The following is a 12846-nucleotide window of genomic DNA, read 5'->3' as shown; positions in this document are numbered from 1 at the left end:
ATGCAGCAATAGCTTCAGAACACAGAGGCCAGCTCCACCTTAGAAGTCTTACATCGAACAAATACTTTTTTTTATTTGAGAGTATTTCCCGAGAATAAAGTGTCAAAACAAGGCACTCAAATTTAACTATGTGTAACAAGGATAGAAACTTATGCTTTAATGCTCTTCAATAATTCAAGATTTCTTGCTATGTTTAAATGGGGTTTGAATTTGGCAAGACAATTCCAGTTAGCGTATTCAATTTTCACTTGAAAAATTTTCAGTGGTTTTAAGCACATTTTTGAGTCTTTTTCAGGATGCAGGAAAAACTTGATCTTGTAGCATTGGTTAGGGATATTTGTTTTTTCTTTCCCTGTCTGCTGATGCACACAGCATCTTCTGTATTGGCTGAAAAAAATTAGTATAAACATGTTTTTGTGTGTGTGTAAAAAAACCATTCTGCTCAGTTGCCAGTATAAACATGTTTTTGTGTGTGTGTAAAAAAAAAAAAAACCAAAAACATTCTGCTCAGTTGCACTGTACATAGTTTTTATATAAAGATACAGATGCTAACTCTTTCTGAGAAGTCTGACTTTGAGCAGACCACAACAGTAGGTCTGATTGCCATAGAGGCATGGAACTGCAATCTGGCAAGTGATTAAAAGAGAGCTGGTCAGGATATAGGTGTGCAGATGTACTATACCGGCCCTGTTAGATTTGCTAATTGCTTACGCAAAAAGGAATTAGCATTAATTAACAGATAAAGTAATGGTTTAAACATTCATGGCAAGAAATGTTCTATAAATAAATGTTTGGGGTTTTTTGCAGCCTCCCCTCAGTTGTTCTGTTTAGCCATTTATTTCAAATCCTTCATTGTTACAAAAAATAGTATTTTACAGGCGTTGTTATCTGAAGCAGATACCATAGGTCCATCTGATTTGGCTAGTGATTCAGAAGAAATCTTCAGTCGGCAAGTCCTTTGTAGAAGTTGGAATTCAGCTTTTTTTCTTGCTGTGTTTATAGGTGTCCAAAAAAAATCTATATTCAGTTTCTTTCCCTGGTTTGTGTGTAGTTTTATACGTGAAAACTAGGCTAAGACAACTGTCTTAGAGATAAATGAAACAAATTAGCACTAGGACAACGGAATGAGAAAAAGAATCCACCATCAATAAAGGATTTTAAGCTTTAAAGGTTATTTCACTAGAGCACAAGCTATGCTAACTCCTTGAAGCCTGAAAACCAAAAAACTGCTACGGATAGGAATAATTTGCTTCATGCTGTTCAGTTCTCTGTCTCATTGAATGGGTGCTGTTTTACCACAGTGCCTTCAACATGGGTATGAAACGGGCATAAACTGAACAACGGTTGGATTCAGCTCTCAGTAACTTGCGTATTTCTAAGGTAGTTGGAATTATGGCTAAAATACTTTCAGTAAAAGGCTAAGGGCTTGTATATTGGCAAACAGTGCAGAGCTAATGCAGAGAAGGCATGGTAATGCAGGAGACAAAACAGGGTATATGTGTGATGTAAAGAGAAGGTATGGAAGGTGAAGAATGGCTGCCCATGTTATTGTGAAGGGAAAATAGGTTACTGTCAATTCATGCAGTCGAGTGTAAAACCAGCTGGCTTCAAAAGAATCTGGAACAAGATAGCTGATAAATTGTAATTTTAAGTGTCCTGGTGAGCCTGTCAAAGAATTAGCAGTTCAGACATCGCCTTCGGAAGAGTTGAGGGTGTAGAAAGATGAGCTTTTGCAGGTGTGTATAGGACAGTGTGCGTAAGTCCACATTGGTGATTGTTTAGCCAGTGCCCCTAAATTGGGACTTCCCGTTCTCCTTCGTTAACGCTGTGGTGACTTCTGGTCTCCAATATCTTTTAGAAGCAAGGACTCGGCCTTCTGCAGGGGCAGTTCAGAATTGTCAGATTATTTTTTTTTTTGTACTGGAGTGAGGTGACAGTGCTGTTTGTTTGATGTGAGTTGGTTGTGGGGGAAAGCGTTTAGTAGCTTGCAGGTGAGCAGCAGTAACTGCTGTAACTATTTCTAGAGCAGCTGTCTGTCTTGGTTAGGTTGGAAGAGGTGACAAGCATTAATCTTTATAGTGATAGGTGCCAGAAATGAAACACTGAATGTGATAGGACAGCTCTGCGTAAAGTAATACTTGAGAATTTTTTTTAAGGATGTCTGGTAAACATCCCTGTTTGCCCAAAAGAGCTTTTTTTTTTTTTTTTTTTTCTTTTTTTGGTCCATTGGAAATGTTGGTGAGAATTCAGTATCTTCCTCAAACAGCAAAGGTTTTTAGTTTGCAGGGGGAAGAAGGTTCATCAGGAAACATACGGTGTTGATCTGAACATGTGGTTTTTCAACAGCTTTTAACTGATCTTTGGTCTGGGGTTGTACCTGATTGACTCTGTGAGAGCAGGCTGCTCTCTTTAAACGACTGCTGTTGAGATGGGTTCACCTTCAGGAGCTTCAAGCAGAAACACTCAAGCTCTGTACTCAAGAAGGCTTTACAAAGCATTTAGGTGATTCTGGCTTTTGCCTCAACTTCATTAATCTTTGTATTAACTGTACGTTGTCCCATTGCAGAGAATGAGCAGCTGCTGAGAAAGCAGTGATACTACTTTGTCATCCCCATGGGAGGAATGCTAGTGGGAGAGCTGGGCGGCTGGTTTTGCTCCATCTGCTTTGGTGTACTAGGGTTGTGGAGACAGAATTTGGAAATGCCTTTATCTTCATCTGGGATGGGAATTTTGACTCAGGTTTAGTCTCTCAGATGTGATGTCACGATTCATTAGAGGGAATGCACAAATTAAGGTGTTCCCTGTGTTTTTGAAGAGCTGCCTAACTGGTGATGTTCTTACCTTAGAAAACAGTGATAGACACTGAATATGATAGTTTCATCTATGCTGAGGAAAAGAGAAGGCCTATGCTTGTTTCTAAATCAAGCCTGGTTTTTTTCCCCTCTGGCCAGGTAAGCCTCAGCACTTCTAATCTCATGGTATTGATGCAAGTCTAAAAAGAAACCTTGTTCATGTAAGTCATCAGTCCTGCCTCTTTTTTTTTTTTTAAAGGAAATTTTCTGGAACACAACTTTTTACTGAACATGCAACTCAGATCCTCTTGGTGTTATTAATTCTTTGGGAAAGGATACTCTTGCTAAAACCAGGTTTACAGATTCTTTGCCATGGTATTAATCCTGCTCTGACAGTGAATGCAGAAAACTAATTCACAGATCTTAGAAATTGAAGGATCTATTCAATATAATCATTGTTTTATTCTTTTTCCTATTGCAAGGTTTGGAATGCTCTTATTGGAGTAAGAGGTCCAGGTCTCTTCATAAGGTACTAGATGTTGTGTCTGTAACTCAAGAGGAGCATTGAGGAAAGTACCACTGCTAGCAACCATAGGAGTTCTCAGGTAATGAACTTGGTGGAGAACAAGACAACTTCTGAAGATGGCACTGATACATCCTTTTATAGAATGGATTAGTGCTGGCTGGAGAATAGAATTTAGTATTTGGGACTGAGTGTTGTTCGATCTCTGTGAGAAATCTCTTAAAGTCTTGCACCTCTTAAGCCTATCTGTCTGGTCTAATTGGCATGTGCCTTGACAAAAGTACAAGTTTTGCTGTTTGGTGGGGGTTTTTTTTGTTTATGTATTCTGCTCAGCTTTTGTACACCTGTGTTCTTCTACTCCACCCTTTCTTCAGTTTTTCTCCTTACTATGAAGTCCAGTGAGGATTTCATTCCTTAAAAAGTTTCGGGAGAATTCTATTGGATCCCACAGTGCTGACCTCTGAGAGGTGTGGAATTTTTTTTTTATTTTTTTTTTTTTGAAAGGCCAGAGGACAAACCATGTAGAAATACATTAGCCAGTGCAATTAAAATAGGTGCAAGGGTGCAAGTGAGATGAATAATGTTTGGAGACCTTTGACTGCAGTTTTTGTAGTATAAAAATCCTTTGGTTTGGGAGTTTGTGGTTTGCTTGGGAATGAGTTCTAAGCTCAGTACCAAGCTTCCATGGGCCAAGTGCAGGTAGTGAGTTGAACCAGCTTAAGAGTAGAACTTTCTTGTGTAATCGTGACCCCTTGTTTCTGTTTTTGACTGTACTAACTGCTCTTAATATTTTTACAGTTTGCATTACATGAGGATATCTCGCTAAGTCTCATTTACATAATTATTTATGTTTCTTGATAATCTGTTCCAAATTCATTGACAGCTGCACCTAAAGGTATCATCACGCAATCACAAGCAGTTGAATTAGAGTGGAGATAGGTAGGTGGCTGTTACTTGATTTAGCTAGGCTTTTTTCTACTCCTACTTCATATGTGCTGTGCTTCACACTCAGAATTACTGTTTCAGTGCAAAGGATGTGAATTTTCATAGCCTTTTTATTTATAAATTGGGAAAGAAGTAAAAATGCATTCTGGTTGGATTAACCATAAATGATAGAAGAAAACAAGCTTTAAGAAAATGCAGGTAAACCTAAAGCATGTTTTTCACACAATATTCTTTCCGATACTGATATGATGTATGTAGAAAAATATTCCAGCTTTTCAGAATGAAAACATGAAAAGACAGGCTTGCAGAAAGCCATTGACCAGTTAGTTACCTTGAAACTTCTGGATGTAAAACTTAGGTTATTGAAAAAGCTTTTTCTTTTTTTTTTTTTTTCTTTTTTTTTAATGTGGCTGATATGGCATCTTACTGGCCACATATGCATTATGCTGTGCTTTACAGGAAAAACGAGAAAGAAAAAAAAGAGGAAGATGAAAAGAGAAGTTGCAATTTGCTGCTTAACTGAAGCTAGAACATCTCTGGTTCACAGGGCAGGAGACCCGATCCAGAAATAGGTTTGACTTGACCAATTGGCCCTCCTAACCTTGTTTGCCTTCCCACAGCCACCCTGCAATGTTTGTCTCCACCCTTTAGAGACCTGAACTTCTTTTCACCGGTTTCTCACACATAAACATAACACCTACTCTGCTAGATAGGGCTGCTTTTTGCTGCCTTCCCTGATCTGATGGGGAATCTCGTTCATGTAGCTTAGTTAGGCAGAACCAGTATTTTGTGCAAATGATCTGATGGGGAATCTCGTTCATGTAGCTTAGGCAGAACCAGTATTTTGTGCAATTGCTAGGGCAAGTAATGCCTCTTGAGGTGCAAAGCAGGAAGAAAGGGGGAAGGAGTAACTTGGAAAAGAATCTTTTTTCTCTGTTGTAGTTCTAGTTGGGAGGAGAAGTTGTAAAAATACTGGAGGGAAAAAAACAGTTAAGAAACTTTCTTAAGTTTTTAGGTTAGGTAAGTATAGGTGAAACAGCTGCCATGTGTTAGGCTTAGAAATCTATAGCGCAGCTATGCGGGGACAAAGATTGAAGCGGAAGAGCTGGATGTTGTCGGTCTCACTGAATTTTTAAAGAGGAGTTACCATGTAGCATATGCTGACACATACATCATGAATACTTTAGGGTGTGGACAGTGAAGAGGGCAGCCAGCTGTACCTTCTGAGCCAGCTGCAGCTAACTGATAAGCTCTTCTAGAAGAGTTGTGCTAGGAGGAAGTAGCAGTAATCATAGCTTGTGGTTACAAGATTACGGGTCATTGCCGGGAAGCTGGAAGGATAAACAGTGGATCAGCATCCTTGGTATTAAGGGAACACAACAAAACAGAAGATGTCTTGAAAGACCTCCAACTTCTAATTCCCATCAAGATGTTCACTGAACAATGAGTGACTCTTTCCAGTCACGCAGTGGCGGTCTCAGGCCAGCATTAAGCTGTCCCCTGTTAACTGTCAAAGCAACAGATGGCAGAAGGAAGCTTTGTTGTACCCTTCTGTCCTCCCAGTAAACCTTTATGGCTGTGACCAGGTGTGGAGGACTCCAAAGTGAATAGTGAGGAAGAAATCTTACTTGTCAACTTGCTATGTGTATTGAACTACTTCATTAGACTAAATTGCCTAAATTATTATTTTTTTAAAACAGGTTTGAGTATCTCTTTTTGTGTGATTGAAATTCCTCAGGGCATAGTTCAAGGCCTGTAAAACTGTATTTGTCAATATGACTACTGCTGATAAACTGTATTCAAAAAATGCTGAGAGAATCAATATACTAGAACCTTTATTGACAGGTAAGTTTTCACGATGATTTTGCATCTTAAACCCTCTAAGTGCTTAATAACCTTTTGGAGTCATGACAGCTTCCTGTGGTGAAGAAGTCCTTTTAACAGCCATACCTTTGGAAATTATTGTTTGCTGAATGCTGTTTATTTTGCTAGTATGTAAAAAGTGCCAAAAATTTAGGTGACTGTTCACTCTTTAACTCACTAATAAGTAAAATTTTAAATCCCTTCAGAATATTGCGCTTCTGTGAAATATTCTGTAGACATCAAAATGCATGCTGAATATTATATACAAAGGGTTAATTGAAGTTACAGTGTAGCTTCCCTCCTTTCAGTAGGTCTATACCAGTTTAGGCTTGCTGAAGGTCTTTACACTTGCCAAAAGAATCTTAGAGGATTCTAGGCAGTGATCTCTCGTGTTATTTAGATCCTCTCTTACAGGCTGCTGTTGCCTTTGTGCCCATCTGTAGTCCTAGCGGGGAGAAAACGGAGCTCTTCCATGGAACTGTGACACTTGTAGCTGCTATCAAAGGTATAGGCAATAATTTGAGTGCCACATTATTTGAGTCCACTGGACTCAGAATGTAGTTGTAAACAAAATGAGCATGAGTAGTATTTTAACGTAGCCACCACTTGAAGAGGTTGGGGCTCTTCTTTCACCATGGACTTAGCTGAAGAGACAAGGTTCTTTTCAAATTCCTAAGGTTCTTTGCTACGTTTCTAGCTGTAAAACTGCTGCCTGTCTTCCCTGCTTCCCGTGCAAGTGTCAAAATACTAAAATTTTGAGTGGTACCAAACCAAGAAATTTGTAGTCAGACAGTACGAAGAGTACGACAGGGCACAAGGAAATGGAATGAAGCTGTGTCAGGAGTTCAGACTGGACATTAGGAAAAGGTTCTTTACTGGGAGGGTGGTCGGTCACTGGGAAGTGGTCACGGCACCAAGCCTGTCAGAGTTCAAGGAGTGTCTGGATGATACTCCTAGTCATATGGTTTAGTTTGAGTTAGTCCTGCGAGGAGCAGGGAGTCAGACTTGATGATTCTTATGCGTCCTTTCCAAGTTGAGATATTCTGTGGTCCTTCTAGTACCCCTTATTCTCTTTGTTTGCAGCAGTAGTCTTCCCTTTTTGTTACAATGAGAATTGAATGCATAATGCCTTTTTTATAGATGGGTATGTATACAGTAGTATTTTAGCGCTGTTTCTGTACTAAGTCATTTGGAAAAAAAAAAACCCCAGAGCCCATATTAAAGCATGGCTGCTTGATGAATGTGCGTGAGTCAATTTCTGTAACTCTTACGCCCGAGACGTTTGTACCAGTGTGGTGAGCAAGGTGGCCTGTAGCATTCTGGACTGCATGAGGATGGGGACCTAAGGGGTTTTCACTGGAATCATTCAGACAAGTGAGGATTTTTTCATATGTAGGCAGGCTCTTGGCTTATGCTGTTGCATTAAGTGGGGCTTGAGTCGATTCAGTGGAGGTTTCATTGATTAAGAATTCTGGCAATTCTTGTAGGTGCTGAAATAATATATCTTTCAAGGTGGGGGGGGGGAAGCATCTCTTGAGTTTTCAGTGAAGTTATTTTGAACATTCCCTGGTGTTTGCATTAGGGTCACTTTTGCAGAAATGAATGGACAGAGTTTGTCCTAGTGCTGAAGTCTGGTGCGTTACCCCACTAAAGGTTTGAGAAACAGAGGTCCTGACCTGCCCCTGTGGTTTGTCTGGAGTGGCTGAGCTAGGAAAAGAAACGCAGCTCCCAGCTGTTTTTGGCAACTCCAAATCCATTGAAGTTTACTCATCCAGTTTATCAGCTATAAATTTTTGTTGACATGCTCATAATACTCGCTTGCATGGAAAACATTCATTAAAAGAGTAGGCTGGATATACGTTTCGTATTTAGCGTAATCTGTTTGGTATGTCCTGCACTCAGATGGCAAAATGCCAAGGGAAGCACACAGCCTTAGTAAGACTCAGTGAAGCCTCTCAAACTTCTGTCGTGGGAGAAACAGTTTGTTACCTGTGATGCCCATGTTTTGAGGGATTTAATTTTAGGCATTTAGAGATGAGTCATAGCTTGTATTGTGGTCACAGATGACTGTTTAGTTCTAGACCCTTAAGAAAGGCTAAGCAAGCCGTTCCAGATGTCCCCATGTGTGCTACTGGTTTCCTCCAAGTGCCAGGGAATCGGTTTTGATTCTAGATCTGCTTTAGAGTAAGTTTTAATGAGAGTTCACGGGGAGCTTGTACAGCGCTGTACCTAGTCTTAAGACAGTGACTTTGCTGCCCCTGAGGCAAAAGGTAAATGACAATGGTCAGTGTTACATAATCCTGTAACTGGGGTAGGATTATTCAGAGTTGTTTATAAATTAAAGAGAATAAAAGCCATGGGAATTCCACCTTCTAAAGAACTTGTCTTCACAAATCTGGTCATGCTGGCTTTTAAGATCCTTACGCTTTTTGCGTCTGTGCTACAGAGGGGGGTGAAACCTAAACCCCATAGTCTGAGCCCATCTCAAAACAAGATGTTACATAGAGGTATAAATTTTAAAATTACTACCTTTTTTTTTTTGCTTTTCCCCCTCTATATAGCATTTGCCTCAAGTAGCCACTTCTTTTCCACATAATTTTTAATTACTCACAATTGTTAGTGTTGAGTAATTTTCTTTGTGAAGAAAATCCCCTTGCAATGACCTACAGACTTCACAATAATTATGAAAGGAACTTTAGGCCTACTACTTAGATTGTCATTTTGTATTTACTTATGATAACCTAGTACAATGTTCTCTTCTAGTGATGTATTAATAGTGTCTCATCTAAAAGCAATGTTAATTTATTTCCTCATTTTATTTTTAACATCCTTTTTGGTTGGAATTCCAGATAAATAGAGAATAATGCCTGAAACATGTTCTTTCTGTCTGTCCTTTACAAATCCATAGCTGGAGGGCTTCCCTGCACCACATGGCCTTTGCACCAGCCCAGAGAGCGACTAGTTTGCACGGCAGTTCTATGTTCTGCAGAGGCAGCCATGAAACAGAGGACGGGCATTCTGCTGAGGAGCTGTAGGGCTTTCACGCGGATGTGCTGTACTGTCTGAAGGTATTACAGTCAGGCAAACACCAATCCAGTTTTACGCCTGTATTTATCCAACATGTCTGCGTCGATATTGCTGCATCTATGTGAAACTCCCCAAAGTAGATAATTATTCAGTTGTTTTACATCTTTGACGAATGGTCTGTGGGCAGTGGTATCCGCAGTGGTGTGTACGGTTACCAAAAGAGACGGCAAGCCCCGATATGGACTGGTGTGAACACAAGTTCTGTTTTGCTTCAGGGGTGGCAACCTCCAGCAGAAGAATGGTACAGGGTGGACAGGTGGGGGCAGTAATATCTTAAAGTACTGCAGCCAAATCTGTGAGAACGTGTTTGTTTAGAACCTTTGCATGAACTCATTGAACATGAATTTGAAAGAGAAAGCAGCAGCAGCCTGTCAGGATGATAGGGATTGCATAGCAATCAGAAACAAAAGACTTCTGAATCAACGCGGCAGAATTTGGGCAGCTTCAATGGAACTACTCTGAATTTATTCTAATGGAGCTGAAGGCATGGTTTTGCCTTCAGCTTTTTGTCTTAGTTGACAAAGAATATCCGCTTGCAGTATCGTAAAGTAAGAATTGTAGTAACCTCCTAAATTTATGGCATTTCAGAAAAAATTGAACATGGTACACAGTAAAAGAAGGGCACACAAAAGATTTTGCTTTGCGTCTTAAAGTTTTAAAAGATAAAACCACAGCCTTTAAGACTCTAGTATCTTTAAACAGTAAAAATGTCATTTGTTTAAAAATACCCTCAAACAAAAAACAAACCCTAAAACTGGGACATGAAAATGAGACATCATTTAACTTAATTATAAGCCTTGAACAAGGAAACAGCATGTTCTCAGAATACTTAATTACAGCATTGTTTTTTAGCTTGAGTTTTGTGTGTGTGTGTGTGTTGCTCCAGTCAGTCTTCAGCAGACAGAATAAAAGGCAAAGAAAACACGGAAGTACAGTAAACATCTTGAAATGCAGTTTCCTTCTTACTGGGAAGCTACCACATGACTTGCTGAAAAAGATTTAGTAAAAAAAAAAAAAAAAGCCAGCTTGCAGTTGTTCTTTGGTAGCATTAAAACTTAATTCTCTGTAAGTCTGGTTCTTGAGAAATAATATCCTACAAGACCTCTCAAGCAGCACTACAGTGTTCAAATGCTTTTAGTGTTGTATGAGTGAATTTAAGGAAAATAGTGAACTGCTTGATTGTCCTGAAAGCATTACTCACAGATACTCACTGACAGATGAGGGCAGAAACAGAACAAGGCTCTCTGCTATTAATGTATAGTGATTTTTATAGTCTGAACTTCTAAAGGTGAGAAGATGCTAAATTTGACTGAATTCTACACCATGCAAAGCCAGCTGGGGTAACTCTATCTCCTACGATGATAGTCTCTTTTGCCAATCTCACTAAAAGATGGCTGGGAGTTGAGCTGAAATGGGACCTGCATTCCACTTAGTCAATATACTGAATGTGGGTTACTCAGTCTTAAAAATACACACACGGGAACTGTTCCAACAGCTAAATTTCTGCACAGACTTCTGCTGCCAAATGCTATGAGTCCCAGCCATCCCTTTTTGAAGTTGGTAGCAGAGATTTCTTTTCAGAGTGACAAAAAGATGATCAGCAACTGTTTCTCTCCTTGGACCAGTATTTCTCAGAACTGTGTCCCCCCTGTGCTCTCACAGGTGAAAAAAATCACCTGTGGTTATATCGTGTACTTTTTCTTTGCATGGTAGATGAATGGAAGGACTGGCATTTTTATGTTACATTGAAATGAAACGTTGTCAGCTCAAAAGGATTTGGATCAAGAATATAAAGGCATGTTGACCATGTTCAATAATGTTTTAAAGACTTATCTAGGGTGGATTCTTATGTCGTGCTGAATTAGGTGTGTGAAAGCTAGGAGCTAAACCAAAACTATCCATATTCTTGTCTGCAGTTCGCTCTTGCACTCTGTGCTGCATACTAAGAGCAGCAGCATATTTTTGGGTCAGCCACACTTTATCACATCTTAGGTGATTTGGTGTGTGAATTGTGTGTATATATATGTTGTTAAAGTAATTAACTCTTTAGCATCCCAAGGTGCTTTTTCTTTCCTCCTCTAATTTTACAGTCTATAATTATAGACAATAAGAAAACATAAGGACAAATGAAAAAACTGAATAAACTGCAGTTAATCGGGGTTTCTTTGAATGCTATTCGTTGGTTGCATTTCTGTACAGAATCACATGCATACACCTACATGCAGTTAGTAGTTTGCATTCTTTGTATGCACAGTGACCTGATTCTTCTGTAAAAGAAAAAAAAAGATTATATAGTAACAGGAAGATAAGCGACACTACTGGTAGCATTATTTAAAGGAATTTGCAAGATTTTCTGGTTTTTAAGCGTATTTTACCTTCTCACTGAAGTGTATTCTGAGACAGCAAAGTACAGCAAGATTCTGACCTGGTTCATAAATGAAGTAAGAATTACACAAATCCAAATGGAACATTCATTTAATCAACTATGCTTTTTAAGAATAAAAACCAAAAAAAATCCCACCATGACCTCCAAACAAAAAAAAAACAACCAAACCCCACCCTAAAATGCTACAAACCATAAGCTAAAGGCATGGAGTGGCTGCTGAAATGAGCATTTTCAATTCCATGTTACACTGTGTGAGGAAATAAAGTAATTTGTATCTGAAGAAGAGCAAACCAACCACTTTCTACCCTGCTCGCAGCTGAGCAGGCATATGGGGAATCTAGTCTTCAAAGCTCTTGCTCTTCTCTTTTGTGCTGTCTCAGCCTTTGGAAGGTATGTGGGCTAGTCACTCGTGCGATTGCGAGAGCCTCTGAAGTCTGGGCGCTTTTCTATATACAGCTTCAGGTGGAAGGACAGCTAGGCAAAGTGTAACCGTGCCACGGGGTGAAACATCTCCACTTCCCGGAGGTGATCTAGGCCCCCCTGTACCAGGGTTCAGTGGACACAGGGCATGAAGTAGTGTGGCTGGCTACCCTGAAAAGAGTAGCTCAGGCTAGGGGCTTGCCTTTTGCTCCTTCTGCTGAGCTATTTATGAACTTGTTGCTTTAATTCCTGGTTTGGGGCTGTGAATGAAGGGATTAAGCTAGTGAGGGCACACAGGAAAGCTACAGTGTGGTTTGGAAACAGCACTTCAGGTTGTTTCTTTGGAGCTGACCCTTCTGCTCCTTTGCAGATGAACATACTCTAATTCTATAAACAAAATCCACAGCAACAGTGCTAGCACTGCTTTATGAGAAAACTACTTTTTAATGAGATGTTCATGACGTTTGTTCTGGTTTTATATGCCTCTGTAATTTTATGGGTAAAAAGGTGGAAGTCTGAGGCCATATAAAATGTCCTGACTTGAGGGAGCTAGTACTGAAAATACCTGTTGCAGCGTCCTCACAGCTCTGCCTCCTTCCTCCCACTTCACTGCAGTTTTCTAGGGATCTTAAGTAGATTTCCTACATCTGAAAGATTTGTAACTTTATACTGGCTCCCATTATCAACGTTCCACTGTGCCGCCTCTTGGAGAAAAAAAACCCTCAACAACCACTTTTCTCCCCTCCCCTCTTTCTTCTGATGCTAATGCCCTGCTCGGTAAGCCCTTCTGCCCTCACGTCGTGCCCACCTGCTCGAACAGCGGCTCGGCC

General features: G+C 39.9%; 1 protein-coding gene and 1 long non-coding RNA gene across 5 annotated transcripts in view; one reads left to right on the top strand and one right to left on the bottom strand.

Moving 5' to 3' along the window:
* The first annotated feature begins 5078 nt into the window (after positions 1-5078).
* Positions 5079-12846, top strand: part of MANBA (mannosidase beta) — a 63566-nt gene continuing 55798 nt past the window's right edge. Inside the window, exons 1-3 of one of the 4 annotated variants that reach the window (XM_035896028.1) lie at positions 5079-5870; positions 5961-6105; positions 9032-9191. The gene's annotated coding sequence lies outside the window, so the exon portion shown is untranslated. Of the gene's footprint in view, positions 6106-6133; positions 6629-9031; positions 9192-12846 lie in introns of those variants that run through there. The other 3 variants (XM_035896027.1, XM_009640528.2, XM_035896026.1) reach the window with 3 other exon arrangements.
* Positions 9198-12846, bottom strand: LOC118452482. The gene is made up of 3 exons (XR_004842250.1): positions 12825-12846; positions 11586-11635; positions 9198-11477 (listed from the first exon to the last, which is right to left on the bottom strand). It is a non-coding gene; the product is annotated as an uncharacterized LOC118452482 (long non-coding RNA).

Source organism: Egretta garzetta, unplaced genomic scaffold (assembly GCF_000687185.1).
Source record: "Egretta garzetta isolate BGI_Z169 unplaced genomic scaffold, ASM68718v1 scaffold546, whole genome shotgun sequence".
Taxonomy (NCBI): Eukaryota; Metazoa; Chordata; class Aves; order Pelecaniformes; family Ardeidae; genus Egretta; species Egretta garzetta.
The sequence above is the reverse complement of the archived record's forward strand: the minus strand, read 5'-3'. Positions and strand labels throughout refer to the sequence as shown.